The sequence below is a fragment of the Aethina tumida genome, chromosome 5 (assembly GCF_024364675.1).
Source record: "Aethina tumida isolate Nest 87 chromosome 5, icAetTumi1.1, whole genome shotgun sequence".
In the NCBI taxonomy this organism is placed as follows: Eukaryota; Metazoa; Arthropoda; class Insecta; order Coleoptera; family Nitidulidae; genus Aethina; species Aethina tumida.
In genome coordinates this window covers 27,160,586-27,187,994 of record NC_065439.1, presented here as the reverse complement: position 1 = coordinate 27,187,994, position 27,409 = coordinate 27,160,586, and the positions used below count along the sequence as shown (strand labels likewise).

The 27,409-nt window shown below is 30.5% G+C and overlaps 1 protein-coding gene across 7 annotated transcripts in view; it reads left to right on the top strand.

Annotated features, from left to right (window-relative positions):
* The window catches only part of LOC109603456 (RNA-binding protein Musashi homolog Rbp6), a 419,447-nt gene that overhangs the window by 88,263 nt on the left and 303,775 nt on the right, over positions 1 to 27,409 (top strand). Inside the window, exon 1 of one of the 7 annotated variants that reach the window (XM_049967663.1) lies at positions 8,703 to 8,723. The exons of the other annotated variants lie outside the window; for them this stretch is intronic. The gene's annotated coding sequence lies outside the window, so the exon portion shown is untranslated. Of the gene's footprint in view, positions 1 to 8,702; positions 8,724 to 27,409 lie in introns of those variants that run through there. 7 annotated transcript variants of the gene reach the window in all.

Below are 27,409 nucleotides of genomic sequence, written 5' to 3'. Positions count from 1 at the left end.
TCCATCTATGAAAAAATATATATTGCAAGAATATGAGCTGTTTATTACTTCAATTAAATTGAAGACTTCTACGCGAAGACTAAACAGCTCATATTTTTAATTCAGTAATAAACAAATATGATGTTAATAATATTCTATGTTAAAATTTGATAAACTGTTGCTACTTTTTATCAATGGCATACAATATATTAATAATAGATAGTGTTCAAACATGTTTATTAAAACATAATCACGTTGGGACAATGACCGTCGAATATATTCTATTAAACATGTAAAATATAAAAATTTTAATGCATATTTTATTATATTTACAATGTGGATTTCACTCCCAACAAAACCAATGATTATTTCAATATTTTGTTAATGTTTAAAGTATGAACTGGAACATTTAAACAAGAATTTCTATTGTTTTCATTTTTAAATAAATACTATTATAAATAATAATAGAAACTCGATGAAATTGAAAAAGTAATTAACGCCCAGAAAGATTTATTTGTGTTATAAATCACATTAAGTCTATTTGTAAGATATATTGAATTAATTATACAATCTACTGCAAAATATCGTGTAATAAATAATTCCTGATAACAAAAATCGAATACCTTGTACGAGACTTTCGTTGTACAAACGCCTACTTCATTATAAATTAAACTTTAATAATTATTATCCAATATCGTTCCTTTATTGACGCGGATTCTTTTACGAACATTATTAATCACGTAAATTTAATTACTGTTTAATACATTCGACCATATTAGGAACGAATTGAGTAATAACAATTACCGCCACACAATTCCGCCGATCGATGTGCCCGTTGATTTATTGATACAGTAGATTTCAATGTTGACTCCTACACAATGTAAGTGGAGATCAAGTCGTCGATAGTTGCATAGATATTTATGTTTAATAAATTACCAGATCGCTTTGCAACGATAATTTAATGGCCCCGTTGCATTGTAAATCTTTTTGAATGTGCCATTCACTGCCTAATGCCATACAATATTTCAATCGGGCATTAAATATGTCCGATGAACTTAAATAAAATTTCAACCACCCACCGCTGATTGGATTTGTGCCGTACGTGCAGCCGCATTGCTATAAACTCCACAACTTTGGCTTATTTATAGGTATTTCTTAGAGCCAGCACAACAAAGGAGATTCGAGTACTTTATCGGAGTCCGGTGGAACGCTAATCGGTAACTGGCCGCAAAGTAAATTTCATTAAGCGATAGCCATCCCAACAAAAGAATGCACCGACTCCTTGGCTTATTCAGTGGCACGGCAATGTGTTTTATTGACTATTAAATTATCAGTTCGGTGTTAACTGGAACATTAAAATGTATTGGAGCTTTAAGCTGATTTAGGGCTCATGCCTCATAAAAGAAACAAACTGGCAATGGATCCCTCCGACCTTGAATCATTAATTGCAGCTGTGGCCCGTTCCAAGCGCACGTTCTTAATTATTTAGAGTTCTTCCTTGAAGCAATGTCAGTTACACAAACAAGAAACTCGTAAACTCATCAAACAAAGTAGCGTGCAGCGTCAGATGCGGGCATCTTTGTCGAATCACACTTCGCGTCCATAGCCCGGAGTCTGGGTCCCAGATATCTTTAGACTTTGAATTATTAATCAGTAAGCAGCGGGCATCACCTGTACAGTTGTATACTTGTACAGTTGTGCAGTGTGGCAGTGTGTTAAATTTAAACCGGCCTCACTCTTCTCGATCTCATCCTCTTTAAAACCGTCCGCACGCGGAAACAAGAAAGCATTTCGAGTGTGTCGGTCCGGCGACGCGACGGCGTAAATCATCGTCGGACTTTGCAGCTTAGATGTGTTTACACTCGCCGGTCTTTATCATAAACGACCTGGTAATTTATGACGATGGTGTTGTTGCACTTGCCCGAAATCTGATCCTGAAATTTGTTGGAAACCATCACTCCTTTGGCTGCGGTCATATCTTTCCTGTCCTCCTTTAAATTTATCATTTCACATGCCCTATCTGTGTAACATAAGTAGCACTGTTCGACAATTGTAATCCAATATATTGGCCGTTGCATTCAAGTAATTGTCTCGAGGCCCCGAGGCGGAGTCATCGAGACAAGACGGGCGCAATGTGCGGTCCACATCAAGCACAATTTCGCGGGCGAGACCGGGTGCAGGTCTCCGAAAAGCCGCACCGACGGCCCCTTTGTCTGGAGTTCTGGGTGTGCCAGAAGCGTTTTCCTTAATGGCCGGACAATTTCCTCATCGGGTCCATCCGAGCAGAAATCTGCTGTGTCTGGGGCTGCAATGCGACAAGCAGACGAGGCGGGCAGGCCTGCCTGGTAGTAAGCGGGACCGGGCGGCGAGCAGGAAGACAGTAAGTGGTCGGCACGGTTTCCTGCCGTAGTCCGCTCTCTTTGTTATTATGCATTTGGCAGAGGGCCTGCAAAACGGCTCGGGCCCGTTCCACCGAACGCGATTGCAACGCACGTGACGGGACCGACAAGTTGGCCGGTGTTTGGTCGCGTTTGTGTCTTGTTTACTCGGTCCGCCGTGTTTCACGGTTGCCAACACACGGAACCCTCGAGTGGGACACGTTGATTAAAGTTTTTCCAAGAATTTTCATATTGCACCGCCATAACTACACTCTTGACGAGTCACCAATGTGGAAACGTTCTGAACTAGTCACTAATTCTAAGTTTATTTTAATTTTTAATGTAATTAATTAGTTAAATGAGCAATTAACAATTTTATGATTAAAGATGTGTAGCAAAATCTATTAAAAAACATAAAAAATATAATTTACTTTCTGAATTTCATTTAATGTTTAATAAAATAAGTCATTTAAACCCGAAAAAACACCAATCTGGCACAACAGCCCTAATTATTAAGTGAATATTGTTTTAAATTATAATTTTCTTCTAAATATAATTAATAAATATTCATATCACAATGAAACCTCCTTTTCAATGTTAAAATATGGCCAGCAAAAATTACTAAAATTATGTTTAGTTAATTTTACTCAATATATTAAATTATTAATAGATTATAGTTCTACATTTTAAACTTCTTCACTTATTTTTAATAAAGTAAGTCATTTTAATGTGAACAGACATATAATATCCAATCAATTCTGAGTTTCTTCACTTAATTTTAACAGTATAAAACATTTAAACCTGAAATGACAATATAAAAAAAATTTAATTAACTTTCTGAATTTCATTTAATGTTTAATAAAATAAGTCATTTAAACCTGAAAAACACGACCAATCTGGCAGAACAGCCCTAATTATTAAATAAATATTGTTTTAAACTATAATTTTCTTCTAAATATAATAAATAAATATTCATGTGACATTGAAACCTCCTTTTAAATATTAAAATTTAGCCACAAAACACTACTAAAACTAATTTTAGTTAATTTGAATCAATTTTGGCAACCCCTCGAATTATTTATTGAATATTGTATAATTTTCTTCTAAATATTTAATAAATATTCATATCACAATGTCACATCACACACTATTTAAATATTAGAAAATGGGCACCAAAAAGTACTAAAACTATTTTTAGTTAATTTGACTCAATATATTAAATTATTAATAGATTATAGTTCTACATTTCAAACTTCTTCACTCAATTTTAATAGAGTAAGTCATTTTAATGTTAACAGACATGTAATATCCAATTAATTCTGAGCTTCTTCACTTAATTTTAACGGAATAAAACATTTAAACAAGAAAAAACAATATAAAATTCATTTAAAAACATCTTAAACCAATTTGGCACAACCACTCAAATTATTAATTGACAATTTTTTTTAAATGATAATTTTCTTTTAAATATAATTAATAAATATTCATATCACAATATAACCTTCTTTTAAATATTAAAATTTGGCCACCAAAAACTACTAAAACTATTTTAGTTAATTTGACCCAATATATTAAATTTTCAATAGAATATTGATCTACGTTTTAACCATCTTCACTCAATTGTAACAGAATAAGTAATTTTACTATGATCAGACATGTAATATCCAATCAATTCTGAGCTTCTTCAATTAATTTTAACGGAATAAAACATTTAAATAAGAAAAAAATATATATATATATATAAAAACATCTTGCAAAAAAACCTTTGAACCAATTTGGCACGACCACTAAAATTATTAATTGAATATCGTTTAAATTATAATTTTCTTTTAAATATAATTAATAAATATTCATATCACAATATTAACCTCCTTTTAAATATTAAAATTTGGCCACCGAAACTACTAAAATTATTTTTAATTAATTTGACTCAATATATTAATTTGTTAATAGAATATTGTTCTACATTCTAAGCTTCTCCATTTAATAAATCATTATTAATGTGAAAAAATAATATGTCCAATCAGATAGTTAATAATTCGAATTTTTAATTGAATGTTGTTTTAAACTACAAATTTCCTCTAAATATGTTATAATTAATAAATATACAAATATCATAATGAAACCTTTTAAACATTAAAATATGACCACCAAAAAATATTAAATGTATTTTGTGAAATTTAGGTCAATATATTGATTTTTTTATAATATTTTGTTTTATATTCAAAACTTGTTCACTTAATGTGAACAGAACAAATCATTTTAATGTGAAAAGGGAATGTAATATCCAATCAGATGGTTAGAAAGAATCTAACAAAAAAGCACTAAAAGCATTAAATTTGGCACAACAAAACAATTTATTAATTGAGTGCTTTTTTACTTTCCAAGCTTGATAATTGTTTTCATTATCAGAGGATGCATCATCTACCCATTTAGAAGGAAATCAATTGTCTGTGTAACCTTTTAAATGTATAAACAAATGTATATATTTATTAATATATTATTATGTAAATTTAATATTTATCCTAGATTCGTAAAACGTCCCAATTGATTTTAATTGCAATCCATTTAGCAAGTTTAAACGTAACCTTTTGAATTATAAACATACACACCTCAAACGCAACTTCACAGCCAGTTAAAAGTTAACAATAACACAATTCACTCAAAACTCGCCCGCCGAATATAATTAAATAATAACAACGTTACAACATTAAACAACAAGGGCCGCGTTAAAACAATCATATTTAATAAACAATACGCTCCTTGAAAACGTTCGCAACTGTTACTATTCGCGAATTTATTTTATCTCTCTAAAATTATTTTCCTGAATCGGACCTCCATTTCACAGCGAAACAATTTGGTTTTATTTAAATGATATTTACACGACACAAAAGCTGAAAAGAGCCGGGGTGATATTTTCAACCTAATGTCAGACGCACGAGCATTTCTCTATGTTTTATGTTTTGCAAATTCACGCATCGCTGACATTGAAACGAGTATTTTTTACGGATATAAATATACAAAGGCCAAAGGTGGAAATCATCCAACATGTGTTAATTATATCTACAATAATAACTCACTGGCAAATACTACTTTTATAGGTTTTCCATGATCAATATCATGTGATATCAGAGTAATCAAATTAGAGTTCAGTTGACACCTTCTGTGGAATGTGCATCGACTTCTTTATGTGAATATAGGAGTAAGCAATTCTGAGACGATATAATTTAAACTGATAAAAGCAATTACCAGTATGCATTTCTTAATAGGCCAATTGTAAACCTACCTACGTATTAGACTGACTCATCAACTGCATTTACGACCTTGGATACTTTTAATACGTATGGGAGGATCCCACGATCACATGTTTCACTAAAAAGTATCATTGAGAGTCTAATCGGATATGCAAAACAAAAACAAAATCATACGACGTTAAAATACTAATTGTCAGTTTACTGATTTACTACTACACCGGACACACATTTATTTATAGTACATTGACGAAAACTTAACATTTCACACAGCATTAGGTCTAAATATACATATAGTTGGACAGTGAGAGCATTCATAAACTTTCACGTGGCTCTTAAAACTGAATCCAATTAAGAACACACAACAAAAAACTCGGTATTAGAAGTCGAAATGTGTAGTTTAAAATGTTCATCGCGATAGTCTAAAACTTAATCGGTAAATTCTGCGTCGGAACAACAAAAGGCCAGTGCAAGTAGCTCGTCGAAGGCTCTAAAAATTTACGACATTCCTTTAGCCGGCTCATACTGGAAGCAGTAACATCCCGAAACTTTCGGAAAGTAGCATTCGGTAATTGCATTTACGACTTTTGTACATTTCTCGACAAAACTTCATGCCGTTGCGTTTCCCAAATAAACCGGTCCGTCCATGAATCCTTAAAACGCCGAAGTTTTGCAGCATTTATGTAAACAATAAATGATTTTTCAAACTTTTATGCCTCGACGAAATTACGAGATGCGAAAGTTTTTTTGCACTGGCGGACGGATTGTGCTGTTTCGGTAATTAGTTTTATGTATTTGCATGTGCTGCGGAAAATGTTTTCGGCATTATGTCGTTGTATGAACGAAAAATGTGTAATAATATAAAATTACACTTTCTATTTGCAAGTATAATTCTGAGACTGAGTAACAACTCCAAATAGTCTAACATTACCCTGTTGTCTGATCTTGACTTAATTTAGCTTATACAAATATATTGTCTAATGTCTAATCCTCTGTCGTACCGCAAGGGTCTAATTTGGGACCCGTGTTATTCCTTTTATTTATCAATGGCTTCTTGAGTTTGTTAGTCTATGCTTATGATCTGAAGCTCTGGAACTTGCCTCTGGAAGGGTAACAAAACTCATTTTGTATCTTCCTGTATTTGAAATGGCATATCTTCTATTTTCAAGAGATTGAAATGTTTATGTACTTGTTAATTGTGAAAGAATATTAAAATATTTTTTTTAAATGCTGCAGAGAATTTTTTAATTATTCTGCTTATGAAAGGTTAACAAAATTTGTTGTAAGTCTTCCTGTACTTAAAATGAAACACCTTTTATTTGCAAGTGATTGAAAATTTTATATTATTGTTAACGGTGAAAGGAAGGATATTAATAATATTTTACAACTACTGCAGAAAATAGTTCAGTTATCCTGCTTATGGAACGGTACTAAAATTCATTCTTTGTCTTCCATTACTTGAAATAACACACCTTCTATTTACAAGTGAACTTTTATCAACGGTGAAAGGATATTAATACTTTTTATAGATGTGTGAAAAAATTTATTCTTTAAGAAGATGTTGATATTACAATAAAAAATGTTCTTCCACGCTTCATAATATGTAGTTTTAATATTATAGACACGATACTGTAAAATTTGATCACATAAGAAGAAATTTAGATGGTTCAGTTAACTTTAAAAATCTTTAAATAAATATATTTTTACTTATACCTCTGTTGTGTTTGCTTGTCTTCTACTTCTCCTAAAATATGACGTACTGGTTGTGACAAAAGGATGATTTAGAACCTGGTCGTAGCAGAAGAGTGGTTTGTGGCGAAGCACACAAATAATTTTCATGAGAAACACGTCGCAGCAGTCGGTTATAAATTGAACGGGTCAATTATCAAAGTCTGTGTATATCGTACACATGAGCCCATATATCAATTGCGCTCTATTTAAATGTCCGTCAATAAGGTTTAATTGGTTTAAATGCGCATGGGTTTCGATCTCTCGGCAATCTTCCGAACGTCGATCCACGGTCGTTTCTTATGGGGACCTCACAGGTCACAAAGGAACTGTCAACCGAAAGGCCTGTCGGTGTATTTCACCGTGTGCCGTTTTTATTGACCATTTGCATTTGTCCCGTCCGATCCACGTTTGTTTAGTCACAGGTCACAATTAACTGGAGCGACCGGGTTCACGTGTGAACCGATCCAAAAAGTGACATCATCCGTCCAGACAATGGGGCCGAATGTGAAAAAAACAAAATCTATTGGAAATCACTTAAAAAAACGAAGCCCAACCCGATTACGTAAATCAACATAAAAAGACCGGTCGTGCATGTAATCCCTTTTGTAATTTCGCTGGATGATGATGCAACCCGACACGGACAGAAACTTCAACTTGCCGGAACTGACGGGTTTGAAAATATTTATGTTTTCGAGATGGGAACACGCACAATTGGAGATAATCAACGGGTTCGTTCAGACCTGCGACATTGAAACCTCCACACTAGTTCGATAAATATAAAGAAACAATACTAAATATTCACGTTGCACTTCCACCCACATTAACGATAGGAAACTGAAAATATTAATTAGTTGAAAACAAATTACAATCTGCTTTTATTCCACATCCTTTGGAGTTGACGTCACGTGGCGTTCCACGTGGGCTTCCCCGCTGCAATAATTGAATGGCTCGTGTATTTCTGCTCAGTCCTATTTCGAAGTTAACGATTTTAATGATTCCACCGGAGGTCAAAGTAAAATAGTTTAAAGTACGATGTTTATCCAAAATAAACGTAAACATGGACCGGCTGTTCGACTTGTTTTTCTAGTCATTTTTAATATTTCGTAATTTTGTGCGTATGAACTCGCCACTTGACATATTAAACTACGACGAACTTCTTGGAAACTTGTTGGGTTAAATGGTTGTTTATCCATAATAAAATTAAATTTAATAGGTGTGGCAAATTGTAAAATTGTTGGGTTAATTGACGTTGAAATAATTAGTACCAAAACTGGTTACATTAGTGGTTAATAATTCAACTCAGCGTCAAGTTATATCAACGTATTGACTAAACTAACAGAATCTATTATTTCTAGGTAAGATACACCGAAAAGTTTGTTAGCAAGTAAGTAGAGATCCTTGTGGTGGTGCACCTAATTCCATTGTTCTTATCAGCACCATTTTTCACACGAAACACAACCTCTCACCTCGCAATACGAAGATTTACGGGCGGCCATAAATAACAACAATTTAAATATATGAAAGTTTCCATTAGAACGAGGTTTTCCATATGGTTTCGGATGGTAACAAATTGAGTCGATTTATTAGCCCAATTGCTAGCAAATTAAGTGTTTTTTTTTTTCAACATACACCTCGCCCGTATCCATTATCGCAGCCAGCGACAAATTGAGTTAATAGGAAAAAGGACTAAATGTTGGTTTTGCTTGGAACATGCAAGCAAGTGCACGCAACCAATTGTAATTAATGTGGGATCCGGGAACACTTGCGATCATGTCTCTGGAAGGAGGTCAAGATAGGTTTTTATTAATAGTCGAGGCGGAACTATTAAAAATCGCCAGTTCGGATTAACGGTCGGAGGATGTGTCCATTTGTTAATTAAGCAAGGGAAGCTGCAATAGAATAAATTGGCAATAAAACTACTCTGCACTATTCAGTCTTTTTTGTTAACCAGGTTTATATTTAAAAAGTACACGATAACCAATTTCAAAAGGGTGGAAAGGATTTGTAAAAGCAATTGCTTATTTAAATTTATGCACATAATTAAAAATTTAAAATTAGACATCCTATAAGTCAATTAAATTGTTTGTAATAATTTAAATAAATTTTGTTTCGAGTTAATCCTATTAAGTTCTGATGAAAAAATGTTAATATTTTTTTTTCATTCATTAAGATTAAAATGACGAGTTAAAATTTAAAATAAAATTTCTTTTTGTGTTAATTCTATTGAGTTTTCTAGAAAAAACGTTAATTTGTTTATTTTCCTGATTTTTTTCTATGTAAGGTCAAATTTGCCACCTTCAAGAGTAAAAATGATAAATAAAAAAATTTGTTTTTGAGTCATATTTATTGAATGTTAAAAAAGGTTAAAATTGACAAAATTTTTGTTAATTTTTCTATTTAAAACCTCTTTTACCTCCATTACCTCCACCAACTTAAAATTGGTGTCAATTCATTTGGTTTTCATATATTTTTTTATTTAACATCTTACTCACATTCATTAAAATTAAAATGATAAGGTAAATTTTAAATAAATTTCGTTTTGAGTTAATTCTATTGAGTTTTCTTAAAAAAATTGATATTAATTTATCTGTTTTTCTGAATTTTTACAATATAAGGCTAAGTTTGCCTTCATCAAGAGTAAAAATGATATGGAAATGCCCAAAAAAATTCTATTTGTGTCAAGTTTATTGACTGTTGCTGAAAAAACATTAAAACTGTCAAATGTTTTGTTTATTTTCCTTTTTTACTTAATTCTATTGACTTGTTGAAAAAAACGAAATATTAATAATTGATATTAATTTGTTTTTGATATTTTTTTATATTTAACATCTCATTCACTTTCATTAAGATTAAAATGACGAAGTAAAATTTAAATAAATTTCGTTTTGAGTTAATTCTATTGAGTTTTTTTTTTTGAAAAAGACTAAAATTGATATTAATTTAACTGTTTTTTTTTTTTTTAATTTTTTGTATATAAGCTCAAGATTGCACTCTTCAAGAGTAAAAATGATAAGGAAATGTCAAAAAAAAATTTTTTTTGAGTTAAGTTTATTGAGTGTTGTTGAAAAAACGTTAAAACTGACAAAATATTTGTTAATTTTTCTATTTAAAACCTCATTTACCTTTTTTTATTTAATTCGTTTGTTTTTGATATTTTTTTATTTAACATCTCATTCACCTTCATTAAGATTAAAATGACAAGGCAATAATTAAATAAATTTTGTTTTGAGTTAATTCTATTTAGTTCTGTTGAAAAAACATTTTAATTGATATTAATTTGTTTGCTTTTCTGCATTTTTTTAAGTTTGCTTCCTTCAGGAATAAAAATGATCCTTATATTTCTTTTTTAGTTAATTGTATAAATATTTCTGAGTTAATTCTATTGTATTTATTGAAAAAAACCTTGAATTGATAATAAGTTGTTCGTTTTTGCTAATTTTCTCATTTGATGCGACCTCACAAACCTCCTCCAAGGGCAAATATGATAAGGTAACTTGAGGACGATACGACGTGGCACGGACTGCGGTCTCGGGTGTCGTGGGAAGCCCCCCTTAAATGCAATTTGCCACCTCGTCGTCCGTAAAAAAGCAAAGAGTGTAAAAGGAAGCGTGTAACAGAGACGTTAAAAATCTCCCATAATAAATCTTGCGGTTCCGAAAATATCCCACGGCTCGAGGTGCGATCGCCGCCATAATTACGTCAACACGCGGCGCAATATATTACGGATCGGCGATATCTCGCGAGATGTCCGTACGTTTGGTTGTTATTAAAAACGGAACAGGTGTCCGGTGGCCGACCGTCCGACCGTCCGACCGTACGGACGTGACGAAATGTTGGCGAGGTGTCGGAGGGGCGACCCAGGCCAGTTCGGACGTGCTACCGGTTTCGTTTATTGTCGTGTAAACATGACCAATTTGTTTGAAAAGAAGCGATTTAATGACATTATAAAACGTTGACGGCGGCCAGGTGGAATTAATTTTATCTCTCCGGCTCTCTTCCGCCGCACCAGGCCGCACGATTTATGGCCACAGTGCGATCCGGTGTTGCCTTATTTTATTTTCTCTATAAGATTTATTAGACGAGATATATAATATGATCCTATATAATTTACATTTATAATCTGCCTGTTTGGTTTTTAGCTGTCTAGTTACTACTGCTTGTTTGTTTATATTATTGAAATTGATTACTCAATTCAACAATTTTAAATGCTACATGTCTTGAATTTGTTTTACAAATTGCACGTTTTATTATCCAGTTCATTTTTATGTAAAATAATGGAATTCTCTCATATTACAGCTTGACGTCTAATAAAAATGTGGAGATAAAAATATTATTGAATAACATAAAAGTTTTAGATACATATTTAATTTAATTTATTTAATGTTTCCTTCTAACTAAGAAATTAATTAATTAATATTAGAATTTAACTTTAAAATTATTACTTAAATTATTAAAAATATTTTAAAAAAATACATAGTTTATCAAATCTTTAATTATATACATTTAATTGATGAAAGGTTTTTTTTGATGTTCATAAACCTTGATATTGGTGATAAAATTGAAAAATGCATTAACCATAATAAGGACAGTCAAAGTGTCTATGGAACACCTACGTATTGTCAAATTATTGCAATAAACCCAATAAATATTTGAAAATATAATGAATTAATAGAACATACTTTTTTCTATTGGATTAAGGTCTGGGCAGTTTGCTGGACAAGGTTAAAATGTTATTCTCTTCGAATGCTGTTCGAATGGTCCTCGAAATATGTGCCCAGCGTTATCCTGCTGAAAGTGGTTGGTTAAATAGAGTAACACAATGTAATGAAAGTATTTTAATAAAAAAATGATGAATATTGGGTCAATAATACAAGATATACTAAACTGAACAGTAACGAATACCCAGAAATACGATAAATAGTAAAAAAAATATTCTTTGCATTAAAAAATATATTATACAGTGTCTTCTTCAGTTATAAGTTAAATTATTCTTCAATTTATAAGTTAAATTATTATTTAATTTAATTTAATTCGACTATAGAATTTTTAAATTAATTCTTGTTTCCCTTCAAAATTTTGTCTTCAATTTGCTCTGGACTTATATATATATATATATATATATATATATATATATATATATATATATATATATATACGTATATTAACATATAATCTGATTAATGTCTTAAAATCTCTTCTTAATAAGATATTAATTAATTTATTAAATATTTCAATAAAACAAACTATTTTATCCGTACATATTGGTAGAACTCAGTTTAAACTGAACATAAATGTTGATACTTCAAGATAAAACTGAAAAATTTATAACCATAATATTTCTTAAAACTGAGATTATGAAAATGTCTGAATAGAACGTTTAAATCGATTTTGTTATGTTCCTTTTTAAATTACTTGTGATTTCAAATGAAAAAAAAATATTTCCAAAAAAACAGTTGTTATTTAAAATTATTAAAAATAAGCAAATAGATATAATTTAAATAATAAATATATTTTATTTTTTAATATATATTATATTATTGAAACTGACTGATTGAATTCAAATATAAATACAGAATGCTTTGAATTTGTTTTAAATTTATCAGTGAATAAAAATACTTCAGTCTGAAAACTACTGTAATATTTCATTGTAAAATAATTCTACTGTTTTTTATATTCAATAAATAAATTCTCAAAAATCTCTATTTAGAGAAGGTGTAGATTATAAATTAATTGCATAAATAATTTTTTAACATTATTTTTACGTTAAGTATATAGCAAGTAATAAACTTAAGCGTGTTTATATCTAAACATTATAGGTTTTAAAAGCTTTCATATGAAAACTGGTGTTAAGTATTGGATTAAATTTAAAATTCAGTTATAAAGTAATTGACTTGATCCCCATAAATTGGCAATATTGAGACGACCTGTCAAAAAAATCCAACCAACAACAATAGATTTATACTGAAATGTAATATTCAACGGATTATTTACATTATTAGTAAGCTATTATGCCAAACGACATCTCCCTTTCAATCAGTTTCACCCACTTCCCTCAGGCAGCGTATTTGAATGGCCTGAAAGATATTAAACCCCCTTTTATTGAAATCAAAATAAGACGCAAGTGAGAGATGCCGTATTAAAAATGCATACAAGGGAAATAAAAATCACGTGCTGTATCTGACATTCATATCGCAAAACGTCTCCGATATATAGAATGGGAGGGAAATGTTACTCCGAGTTGACGTCCCAACCTTCGGAGACGTAGGTTTATTTTTAATATTTCGCCTACATTGTACATTGTTGTGGGAGACTTTTATATTTCCAATTTTATGACCGAGGTAATAATACTCCGTCTGGTGTGTTTGTTTGTTTTGCTTTATAACGCATTAATATTATAACCTGAACGTTGCCACAAAGAACAAAGCACTAAAAGTCACTTAATTTTTTAATTAAAGAATCTCAACGTCGCAGTCGGCGAGAAAAGCCCACGAAGTTTCGAGTTTGTAAAATATTTAGCAGGCGATTTTTAAGATTTCAACAACGCCTTACGTTACATTCATACAAGTTCTCATCAGGACACGCGTTTAATATTTCACGGGGTAAAAAGTGCCCGAGGCCGATGACACGTTTCCACCCCCGTTTCTCCTTCACGGACCATTTGAAATGACATGCATTGTAGGCTTATCTAAATACTTGACTCAGTGCCCATACCCTCAGCATGCGCCATCAAATATTTAAGGCCTGTCGTGCCTGCACTGTACCGGATTTGCTGAAAGATGCATGTTTTCAATTTTCCGCAGAGCAACGTGGACTGGGCTAATCGCGGGTCATGCGGTAAACACTTACCGTGTAGCAATTACGATACGGATTCGCAAATAAATAAGGAACGTGTCTGACGGTTTACAAAAATACGTGCATCTTTCAGCGGCAGGAAATGCGACGGAGACGAAATATATATCACACATTCTATTAAATAAGGATTCCCTTTCGAGTTTCGCTGCGATGACAATGGCTGATAAAAAGGAACAGTGATCAAGTGTGATTGTATAAGAGAAAGCCGTAATGTCCAAACAAAAAGAAAAATCTGCCGCCGGAAACGATGTAGTTTTCAAATAAACGACTCGATTATGGCTTTTCGGTCCCGCACAAACTATATGAATGATTCAGAGCGAGCGTTCAATTTTAACTTTCGCGAGGCGCTTCCGATGGTTTATGAAATGACTCAAATGTTTATCTTTAAATTGTCACAATTTTTACATTTTATTTATGACAATGGGAAACTCGCTCGAGGTACGGTGGGAAATAAAAGTTTAAAACACCTCTTATCTGTTCCATACAAAAACGTTAAAAGTAAAAAAGTATAATAATATCTGAAACCCGAAAGCACGAGCTAAAAAAATAAGTATAGTATAATTGAGTTCTGTCATCCAGAGGATGGTTCATGTCAAGGAATCTGTTCTAAACAAGTTCATTGCTTCCGGAACCTGCGTACGATTCGTAAATAAATGGAAAACAAACACCACCAAACGAAATCAATTAAAAAAAAATTTGAAGGCTCTCAAAATTTTTCAGTAATACAACTTTTGAACATGAACAGTGGATAAAAAGGCACGAAAATAAATGTCTTTGATGAAAAGGCATCCAGTTGTGAAGGTTTATCTCAATTTTTAAATTTAATTAAGCCCATAATATTTCATTTATTCATAAATCTTTTATTAAAATTTATTTCACTTGACGACTTTTATCACACCAGAAATGTTTCAGTTATCAAATTGTTGAGGGAAGTAATTTAGGTGCCTGAAAATGTATTAAATTTAATTAGAAATTTTCTCTCTGTTGAATATTTATTACAATACTATTGCAATTTTATTTTTGTTTGCTTAATTTACATCTATGGTAAACAATGGTTAATTTTGTTATTTAAAAAAAAATCAGAGCAAAATTTTGAAAAAAATTGTTAAAGAATTAATTCAAAAATTCAATTTGGCGTTTCCATAATCTCAGTTTGAGAAAATATTTATATTATTTTTTTAATTTTACGCTGTAAAATCAACAATTACAGACATTAGAAAAACTTTTCAGCAAATAATTGTGAAATAACGATTCAATAAACAACTCTTATTATTAAACAATAATATTTTAAACTGAGTAATCAATATCAATCAATATAAAAACAATATATTTATTACTATACTATTGTGAATATAATTATTTATTTATTTATTTTTAATTTACTTATTTCTAACAAATTTTGTCATTAAATAAAATTATCAGTCCAGAGCAGGTCAAAGATAATCTTTTTAAGGGAAAAAATGATGTTTCAGTTATCAAATTATTGGGGGATGTAATTTAGATGCCTGAAAATTAATTACAGACATTTGAAAAATATTTCAGCAAATAACTGTAATTTAATAATTCAATAAACAATTGTTATTTTTAAACAATCATTTATTTTAACAAATTTTGTCATTGGATAGAATCATCAGTTCATCGTAAGTTTAAACTAAGCAATATTGACAAGTGAATATTCTATTGATTTACTAAATAAATTTAAAAGATACTTAAAAAGAATAAATCTTTAAGTTAAATATGTACCTAACACTTTTATTTTATTGAACATTTAGTTATAAAACATTCAATATTATTTTTATCGACATATTTTATTTAATTATGACATGTGAAAAATCCAGTATTTTATATGAAAATGAATTGGAAAATAAATATAGACAAGACTGAGTACCACAAAAAATATAAAAATATTAAAAAATAGTTTCAAAAATATTCCTGAATAGTTCCAAAAGTATTACGGAATAGTTCCAAAAATAGAATTAGTAAAGTAACGAAAAAAACTATTTAAAAAATATTTTCACACTTGAAAATTATTGTTTTTTTTTGGCAAAACTTCATAAAAATAGTTATAAGATTTTGTTAACTGTTAAGTTACTATTTAAAATTTTGTCATTACTCTTTATTCTACAATTGATTGTTTCACTATGATTTGTTTTTGTTAAAATAAGTTAAATGTATAATTCATTAAAATAGTAACAATTTAATCAAGACCTTGTTAATAGAATAAATTGAGCTTTCAACTAAAAATAGTTACATTAGTTTCATTTTTTTTTATTAACATTGCGATGTTTTTCATGAAATTCGTTTGAGTTTCTTCCTTCCTTAAGAGCAAGTTGATTGGATGATTATTGGTTACTTGAACGATATAAACATGTAAGTGCTGAGCTTGAAGTTCCCAAGAGAAAATCACTGTTGGTGGTAACCTACCTAATCAAGCTAACAACATATAATGCCAAATTTGGATAACTTTATGCCAAACCAATTTGAAAAAACTCTAACCATAAAAATCCTCATTTATCCATTACAAATTATGTTTATTTTTTATTTTATTACAGACTTTTTTGTTTTATTTGTATTGGTGACTTAATAGAAACAAGTAGATGATTAAAAATTATGTATCTTGGTTCATCATTATGGTAATAACACAATTCCAAATAAAAATAATCTTAGGAAACAGTAATATTAACTTTTGTTTTTGTTTCAGGTACTGTACTTTTTTACTTCCTTATCGAGTCGGTAACGTATAAAAACAAAGGCAACAAAACTGTTTGAAATGCGAAAATTCGACACGGTTTTCAAGCCATTACCCATATCTGCGTACCGTGCGCACAGGAAACGCATACATTTACGGGAAAACACTTCCTATCGATGGTCGCGATAACCGCGAAGATTTACGCCCGCTAATTAAATCCCGGCGCAAATATGGATGACACGCCGAGTACCCGGAGTTTATTTAACGCGGAAAACCGACCTCGGCTCGGCCATTGTGAAGAAAACCGTGAGCGTTTTATCTGACGATCTTAACTGGGCGAAGAAAACGAGGTTCAAGGAACTCCTACGCAGGCTTGGCTCTTATTTTTTGCCATCGGTGGATGACTATTGTTAAGTGGTGATTACGGATATTAGGTATGGTAATTTGTTTGGTGTATGTCATTTATTGTTTCCTGATCCCGTCATTATCCATCGACTGAGGTTTAAAACGGATTTCTCATTGGATGCTATCATTCGAACAATGAGTATGATAATTGTGATCTTAATTGACTAATAATTTGCTTGAGAACTGTAACAAAAACTTACCTACCTACATGTGGTCACATTTTGATGGCAATCAAATTTACAGATTTAACGACAAGCTTGCGTGCCACCGCTAATGATTACACCTTCATAAAAACCGACAAGTTGGGCCCCCTAACTTAATATTTTAGATACAGCAAATGAGTTTATCGTTGTTTTAGCAAGGTTCTAACCGGCGAAATTATCCACTTGTTCAATAACAGGGTATTAGAGACTTTCCTCTTAACGTGACCCAAAAAGTAAAATCATTTTAGAAAGCGAATCAAATACACCTGATCGTGTGAAAATGTGTGAGCTGCAAAAGGGTCCAATTTCAGCCCGGCCATTCCACGTAATGGTGGCACGCACGTAATGAAAAAAAAAAGAGGACAACAAGTTTGACCGGGCCTGCAACGATGTTAAATAAATTTCCACGTTGTTGAGCGTATGCGGTGCGCTCCTCTAAAACGTGGCGGATATTAGAGCCGACCGCAAAACGGTTACGTGGCCGATGCTGGCGAATGCAATTATTTAATGACATGTGCTAATAAAGCGAATCTAAATATAAGCCCCCCCCGGTGGCGCACATTCAAAAATAGAGCCATTTCTACTAAATCGGCACCGCGGCCAAAACAAGTGCCCCACGATTGAGGTTCGGGCGGACCCTCGAAATTTTCGATTGGTTTGATTTACGGACGCGGCAATGGTCGTCTTATGCGCAAATTGAATGTGCAATTGCGGCCGCATAAATTGCCGGGGTATCTGAAATAGGCATAATTTACGAGATTTAATTGAACACGTTCGAAATTCGTAATGGCAGTTGGAGATTATGGGATCAATTTAAGTATTCGCATTTTCTCCACTATAAATACGCATACGTGTATGCACTAAAGTTTAGTAGGTTGCATGAAATTTATGTTAACCATGGAAAGAGAAAACATAGTGTACTATTAGTGCTTATTTGTAGCTAATTTATTTCATCAACACATTCTAATAAATACAGTTTCATGAAAAAAAATAAAGGCTTACCTATCTTGGCAAAACAAAATGATAAACTTATGTTATTAAAACATTAATAAAACATTAAATAAGTAAATAATATGTAATAAGTTACTTTAAGATACTAAATTGTCCAAGATAATTTTGGTGCCAAGATAAATATCAACAGATTTACTTAGTAGTGTGAAAAAGTGACGTAATGACATCATGACACTTCAGTGACATGTTACATTTGTAAAATTTACTTTTTACATCTTTTATAATTAATTTTTACTTAAAATTCTTCAGTTAAAAATACAAATTATCCTCTAACGATTTACTCAATTCTTTACTATTTAATTTAAAACACAAATGTTACTTAGATCTTCAACACTTATTTATAGTTAAAATAATAAAAAAATGTGATTTTGTAAATGTATGTATTAACAATTCATTTTTATTTGAATTTTTTATGTTAAAATACGTATAAACCTCCAACAAACATTTTGCTTAAAATACACTTCAAGGCTAATTTATAGTCAAAAAAATTCAAAAAATATAATTTTGTAAATATATATTTAAATAAATAATATTAATATACATTTTACATCTTTTATAAACAATTTTTACTTGATATTTTATTTAAAACATATAAATTTTAAATGGTTAAAAAATTAAAAAATATGATTTTTATAATATATGTTTTAATAAATAATATTATTGTACATTTTATATATATTTATAATATTATAAATAATTTTTACTTGAAATTTTTATATTAAACTACAAATAAAGCTTCAACAAATATTTTACTTAAAATTTTATTTAAAACTTACAAATTTTACAACTTCAACACTAATTTATGGTTAAAAAATTCAGAAAATATGATTTTGTAAGTGTATGTTTTCATAAATAAGATTTGTGTACATTCTACATCTCTTATAAATATTTTTTATTTGAAATTTTTATGTTAAAATACAAATAAAGCTCCATCGTAACATTTTGCTTCAAATTTTATTTTAAACATACATATTTTAATTCAATAGTTACTTATGATTAAAAAAATCAAAAAATATGATTTTGTAAATGTGTGTTTTAATAAATAATATTAGTGTTACATTTTACATATTTTATAAATAGTTTTGATTGAAACTTAAGTTAAAATACAAATAAAGCTCCAATTTTAATTTTTTTTTTAATTTTAAAATATACAAATTTTACAACTTCAAATATGTTTTAATACACAATAATAATGTATTTTTCAATCACCACATAATTAGTTTAATTTACACTTGAAATTTTCAAATAAAAAATAGAAATTAACACATCAATTTATTTAAATTTCTAAAAATCTGTTTAAAACTTCAAAACATACTAATTTTAAAACTAAAGCATTTAGTAAATAGTAATAGTAATAGTTAAAAAAATTTACAAAATTCAATTTTCAATAATAATATCTTTTTGCTGCTTTTATTAATTGGTTTCGAGTCAATTAATTAAACCTACAAATTATATTTGTTATTTCACAAACAATGATAAATTGCAAATCAGCCTGGAATTAAATTTGCTTTAGATAAGTCTAATTGGAAAATAATTGTATTTTTGAAATACATAATTTATAATAATATATTGGTCAATTAACATTAAGCCTATTTAAATAGTGTAATTTACCAAATAATATCTGAATACCCAAATAAAATAAATAACTGCATGTTTGATGAACCCAATTCAACCAAACACTGGAATTTCAATTATATTTAAAATTAATTTCCAGCAAACTTTTGCTGTGTTATAAACATTAATGTAGGTTTTACTAAACACACAATGCAAACAATCTATGAAAATCAATTAAAATTTGTGGTTTTATCAGTTAAAATAATTAAACAAATGCTATCATATCGTGTTTTAATATTGAACGATAAAAATATTGACACTAAATAAATTACTTGATTCATTGTCATTGTTGTTAAAATTTGTACTGAAACTAATTTAATTTGCCGCATGGTAATAATTATTATTTATTTGAAAAACAACAATATTGCATAAGTTGTTAGCTATGAAAAGTGGTATAAGTATTGATGTTATTTAAAATATCCAAGTTTAACTCCACCTCCAGTTTAAATATGCATTTACAATAAAACAAAGACGAGTTGGGAAAAAGTTGAGGGGCTTAAATTTTTTATTAAAGAAATTATGCGGTATAAATGGTCCAATCAATATGAAAGTTGGGAAGATAGCAGACATCTTTTACTGTCTCCGGACGCGTATTAAGAAAGATGGTCGGCCTTAGACCGAGGCGCACACTTGATTATTAAAATTAATGCACCCCAGGCTCCAGCGTCCAAGTTTGTGTGTGCCACTCTCGCGGAGGAAGTCCCCCGACCGTTACGCCACCAGATAACTGCGCCTTAAATGTTATTCTATGGTTTTGACAGGGCGATTAATGTTCCTCCATTCCGCAAAATTCATAATTAATATCGTGTGTAGACAATTGCGCGGCATCGGGGAGCGGAAACAAAGGCGACGGCGTTCCGAGAACAACAATGCGAACGGCAACAGTTTATGAAAGGTCCAGGGCGGCATTGTTTCGCGCCCTGCCAAGATTCAAATTGTCTATCCGAGTCTCGGGTGGGATGGGATGACAGGTTTTTACCATTCCAATCAGAACTTCACCGAGACGGTTTACTAGGAACAAAAGTGTCTTTCGAAAACTCATCCGCCTCAGCAACTAAACTGCTCTATAATATTTTTAACAACTTTACTTTACGCACTTCCTTTTAACTGTACGAACTATTTGCAGACAATCTAACAACGGCACTCACAATCAGTCATGAAGAACGGAGCAAGTCGGCTAAAGAAAGACACTAAATCACGGGCAAAATAGAAGTGAAATAAAAACTTTAAACGGTTCTTCGGGAATAAAAAGACTCGCCAGCGGAATAATAGGGTAAAATTTGTTCTTCTTACCTCAGTTACTCCAAAACGAATCCGCCAATCCGTCAGACCGACTCGCCTGTTTTGTTCCGCAATATGTAAATCACATCCAAAACAATTTATATAAGTGCCCCGGGGCTGAAACCGTTCAATTCCGACAATCAGCGGTCGGGTTTGCGTTCACCCCCATTTTTGTACAGTCCCGAAACTCCTTCGCAATGCGAATCAATTAATGCGTCGTTTCGGTTCCTGGAACGCTCGAACCCCGTGCAGGAACGGGCACAACTAGAACGTGGCCATAAATTACCAGTATGGAAATTCGGGCTGGTCTTACAGTTGCAAAACACGCCCTTCCCATGATTGTAGCCCGGCTTCGGATTCGGTACGCCACAGAGTGTGATATAAATCACGGTCGTGCCACCGGCACATGTCCCGAAATACCATCAAGGCAGATTATGGGGGCCCGACCGGGGCTGTCGGCCTTCCAGGACTTTCTCTTTTCCACCGCAATAAAAATCTGGCTTAGTTTTCGGTGGTGGACGGTTAATTACTTTCTTTTGTAGGCGTTTTTAAGAAATGTTAGTGCTTTATACTAAGTAAACCCATTTAAATAGTAACAGCTTCTTAATTAACCCTTACCTCGTATGTTATAACTCCTTAAACATCAACCGTTAACTTAATATTCATTAGTTTTAGTAGGAGGGTAGTCATATCTTTACGTTTATAGCTAATATTTTGAAATTAGCTAATGTGTTGCCTTTTGTTGAATTAATGTGAATAAAAATGTTAATTTAGTAATTATTCTCGACAATTCTTTTTTATAAGTGTTTCTTGAAATTTGGAAAAGACTTCTTTAAAGATTACATATGATGGTAATTTTAAACATATTTTTTATTGTTTATTATTCAATTTTTCATTTAAATAATCTGTTAGCTGTTGTGAATTAAGCTTTTTGACGACAATTAATGTAAATAGTTTATTATTATATTAAATATTGTGTATATTTAATTTTAAAAAATAATTTGTTATTGTATTTTAAACATTCTTTTAATTGACACTAGGAATAGGTTTCCTTAACCATTACATTTTTAATTTATTATTATTTCTCAATTAGTTGATGCCAAATATGTTTTATTGTATGATAAAAACCTATTTTAATTAATTAAAAAAATACTATGCATGAAATTATTTTATTTTTAAGATAATATTATGTTTATTTAATTATTTTCTTTAAAAAATAATTTATTATTGTATTTTTTAAACATTCTTTTAATTTATATTAGGAAGAGATTCCCTTAATCCTTTGATTACTAATATTTCTCACTACTAGTTGGTGCCAAATATGTTTTTGAATGATAAAAAAATTATTATTTTCAAAAAAATATTTTTTCCTTTTTAAAAAAATAATTTATTATTATATTTTTTTATTTATGAATATTTCTCAATTAGTTGGGGCCAAATATATTTTTTTTAATGATAAAATACTGTTTTAATTAATTTAAAAAATACTATGAATGAAATTATTTTATTTTAAAAAAATATTGTGTTTAATTATTTTATTAAAAAAAAAATAATGTATTGTATTTTTAAACATTCTTTTATAGAACAGGTTTCCTTAATCATTATATTCTTTATTTATTAACATTTCTCAATTAATTTTAATTAATTATAAAAATACTATAAAATTATTTTATTTATTTTTAAAAAAAATATGTATATTTATAAATTAATAAAACATTGAACGAAATCATCTTATTAAATTAAATATTATGTATATTTAATTATTTTCTTAAAAAAAATATTTATTATATTTTAATTTATACAAGGAACAGGTTCTCTTAATCACTATATTTTTAATTTATTAACATTTTTTATTTATTATATTTTTTATTTATTAATATTTCTCAATTAATTGGGGTTAAATATGTTTTTGAAGTATAAGGAAGGATTTTTATTTATTAATATTTCTCAATTTGTATGATTGAATGATAAAAAACAGTTAATTAATTAAAAAAAATACAATGAATGAAATTATTTTATTATTAAATTAAATATATTTAATTATTTTCTTAAAAAAATATATTTTATTGTTGTATTTTTAAACATTTTTTTATATTTTTTAATATTCCTCAATTAGTTGGTGTCAAATATGTTTTTGTATGATAAAAACAGTTTTAATTAAAAAAAATACAATTAATGACATTATTTCATTATTGTATTTCTCAGTTGGTGCCAAATTTGTTTTTCTACACTATATACTATGTGATTTTTAGTTGAATTTTGTAATAAATATATAAATTATTACAGTTGATTTAAAGATGTTATTTAAATTAAGTTAGTTAGATGGGATCACCAGCATGAATTTTTGTAATTAATCCTAATCACTGTGTTAAGTATTTAAACATAAAATTCTTTCTCCTGTACCTTTAGCTAAAAAAGGAACAAATTTATTCCTCCACTTCCCCCTCTTAAATGACTTATTATGTTCTTGGATACTTCCCTCTGGAGAGTAAGTCGTTATCACTTACCGAAATTTACTGCACTTTGAAGTAAAACGTGCCCAGTTTTTAATCAACGAAATATTCCACATAAAAAGGAGGGAGGAAACACGAACAGCAATACCAATAGGTATTTCGTCCTCGACTCCGCATTTTTTAATTAGCGGACAAAAATCGCCGCGTTATGCTAAACCGTCATTCGCCCCCGTGTTCCATAAATTGTTATGGGTACGTCGCCGGCATAAAACCGCACTGGATGTAGATAAATAACAAAGCGGTCCAAAACAAAAGACAATTACATGCAACGTGCGTACCGCCGCGTTCACACACCACGGACACACATGAACCCATAAAGTTTTTTTTTTCGCCTCTCCTTCCACCTTAATTAAACGGCATCACAATCTAAACGTTCGCTGCGTTCCGTTTTATCGCCACGGTTTTGCGAGCTTCCGGGATCCGGCCGTTTGAGCAGTGGGCCAACGTAAATAAGAAAATTTACATTAAAGCAACTACTGTTAATTAAAAAAGTTAAGAATGAAGCACATGGGTTACGAAAAAGAAAATAATTTAGGTTGATTGGGGTAATTTTTGTAATTTGAGGTTGACTTATTTATTTCAAATGAAAGACTGTAAAGTGATGATATTTCATAGGAATCTCTTTTAATTTAGAAAAAATAAAAAGGTTTACTATACTGCATGATTGATTGTATTAGAATCTTAAGAAAATAGTTTTGAATTCCTCTTTAAATAGATAAAAAAATGGAAAGAATATCAGTACAAAACATAAATGGGTTATACGAGCAATACTTGTGGGCTAACAAGTATATAATGTTTGATAACTATTTTACAAGTATCGAGTTTATAAAGTTATTGTTTCACAAAGACCTCTAAGGGTTGGTGCAATGAGAAAAAAGATATATATTCCCGAGTTTCCAGCCATATATGTATGTTGAATTCGAGACGTATCATATAAATATGTCTGGATTCTCCAAAGAAGATATTTTTATATCCCTCAAAATGTGTAGTAATATTTGTCTCTCATGCATTATTTAATCAAAATATGTGATAATTGATCGAAAATAATATAATTTCCCATACTATACTGACTGGACTAAGTACATACGAGTAGTTCCAATGGTACCACATTTCATTTGAAAAATTTAAAATAACAATTAGAATTAGGTGTATCAAAAAATCATATCAATAATAGGTTTTAATAAAATTCTCTTTAAAATTGGTGGAACCACATGAAAGGAATTAGATAAAATGATTTTAATTCATTATCCTATAGAAGGTATTCAATATCTAATATAATCTGCCTTTGGAGAGGAAAATCATACACCAATTCATCACACGAAGAGGAATTCTAATGAAATAGCTTATGGAATGGCATATTTTAGTTCCACCAAACATCAAATCATGACCAGAATGGACAGGTCGAACAGAAACGGAATAGGCCTGTATACGGGATTGACGTAAACATTAGTGGTATAGTTGTTAAAAGCATCTCTTCAATTCCTAACTAAATATATCCGCCGTGCCACCCGTGCAGAACACAATATCGAAAATTGGGACGAACATCTCTATTATTGACGGCCAGATTAATTGATTCAATTATGCACCCGATCCCGGAACGCGGCTAATTGCAGTGCGAAAATTTACGGAACCACCCCAGCACTCAGCAAGATTGACCCCCAGTCATTTAGGTCCGTTAACCGGATCGAGATCGGTGACTTACTTGATTGATGGGGGACATTCGCCACCTGCAATTTTCACGGTCCATTTCGGTCTTTGATGTGCGTCCCCGGTGGATTTATGGGCCAGAACTTGGCTGACAACGTCGACAATTGCATCCACTGGCAGCGATACTCTCGCCTAATTTTCGCTGTAGTGGGCGTCAAAGGGGCGGCATCCAATCATAAAATAGGGTTGAACAATTATGTCAGTCAATGATCTTGAGTGGTACGCGTGTCTGTGTGCGAATACGCAAGACAATTAAGTTATACTTAACACTAAGATCGTTATCAAAGATTATGACACGTTGATGGAAATAATAAATGGTGCATTGTTTTGTTGGCAGTGCTAACCAAATAAGAGAAACGGTTGCATGTTTCTCGAATGAATGCAAGAAAACCATCAATCCACCGGCCGTAAATGAACCGAGTCCTGCATAAACCACAGACCGGGATTTAAATTTCTATTGTCGGAGTTCATTAGGGAAATATTTTATTTATTTCCACCTCGTCCATCAACCAGTGTGAGTTTGGACTTGGTACCTCTATTGTGTGTTTTGCATTAAATTTAATTGGATTAGTTTTGTTTCGTTTTTTCCCGTACCAATTTGAAATAACAGATTTTGTTACACGCTTTAAAATATTAAATGCACATTTCTCTACTAGTATATTATACGAGATAAAGACACGAACGTGAAATTTACCTTTAAACTGCAACATTATTATATTTACCTTTCAGATACACTTGGTGTGCATACTCAAAACAAAAGGGGGGCTAAAAAAGAGATTAAAAGCGGAGTTTATAATTCACTTAGCCATTGTTTACAAAACAGATAAATAACTGACAAACCGTTTTAGCCTGTTAATTACAAAAAGAATTCTATGCTGTTCGCTGAGAAGTAATCTGGCAGTAATATAACACTTTTAAGCTGATTTAAAGGTAGAAAATACCGGCGAATGAAAGAGAGAACAAGTACTAGGACCGCAGTTAATCTTTATTTAATTAAAAGTAATCAATGGAGGGGTGGTGGCTTAATTTCGCCAAGGTGGGTACGTGACGGAGCGTCTAAATTACTTTTTGTTGCTCCGCTTGTACCACACATTCTTACATTTACTTTATTGAAGATTTTGTTGTGTGTGCAGCCCAGATTTTTCTTATGCAATCTTGGTTTAGCAATTTTTATGTAATACATATTAAAACAAGGAGTAAAATATATTTGAGTACTATAATTCGATAATAAATTAATAAATATTAAATATTATCATGGTTAATTATTTAAATACACATATTATTGTTCATTTAAATATAAGTTTATAAAAAAACAACTTTTCTTATTATGTCTTCTTCAAATTAGAACATGGTATTAAAATGACAAAGTTTAAGTATTTTACAAAACATAAATATTTTAAATGTTAAACCTTATGTAAAAATTTTCATAAAAAATGACATAAAATTTTTATAATTTACAATTGAATCTTCCAAAAGAGTTTTAAAGTCCATAATTTTTATGAACGTTTTTGAAAATAAATGTTTTCCACATAAAAGTAAAAGTAAGTGAATGTTAAATGAAATATTTGTGAAATTTCATTCTTTGTTGAATAAAATTCTGAAATTTGTTTTGATGTTACAGTTAAATTAATATAAATATCAAAATTGTAAATTGCTATGTATTTAATTGTTTATATTTTGTAAATACACACCCCTGTTAGTGGGAATTACAACACTGATAGTGACGAATAATTAAATATGTTTTATTATGTATATGTGTTAACAATATAATTAAAATTAGTGTTAAAATAAACAA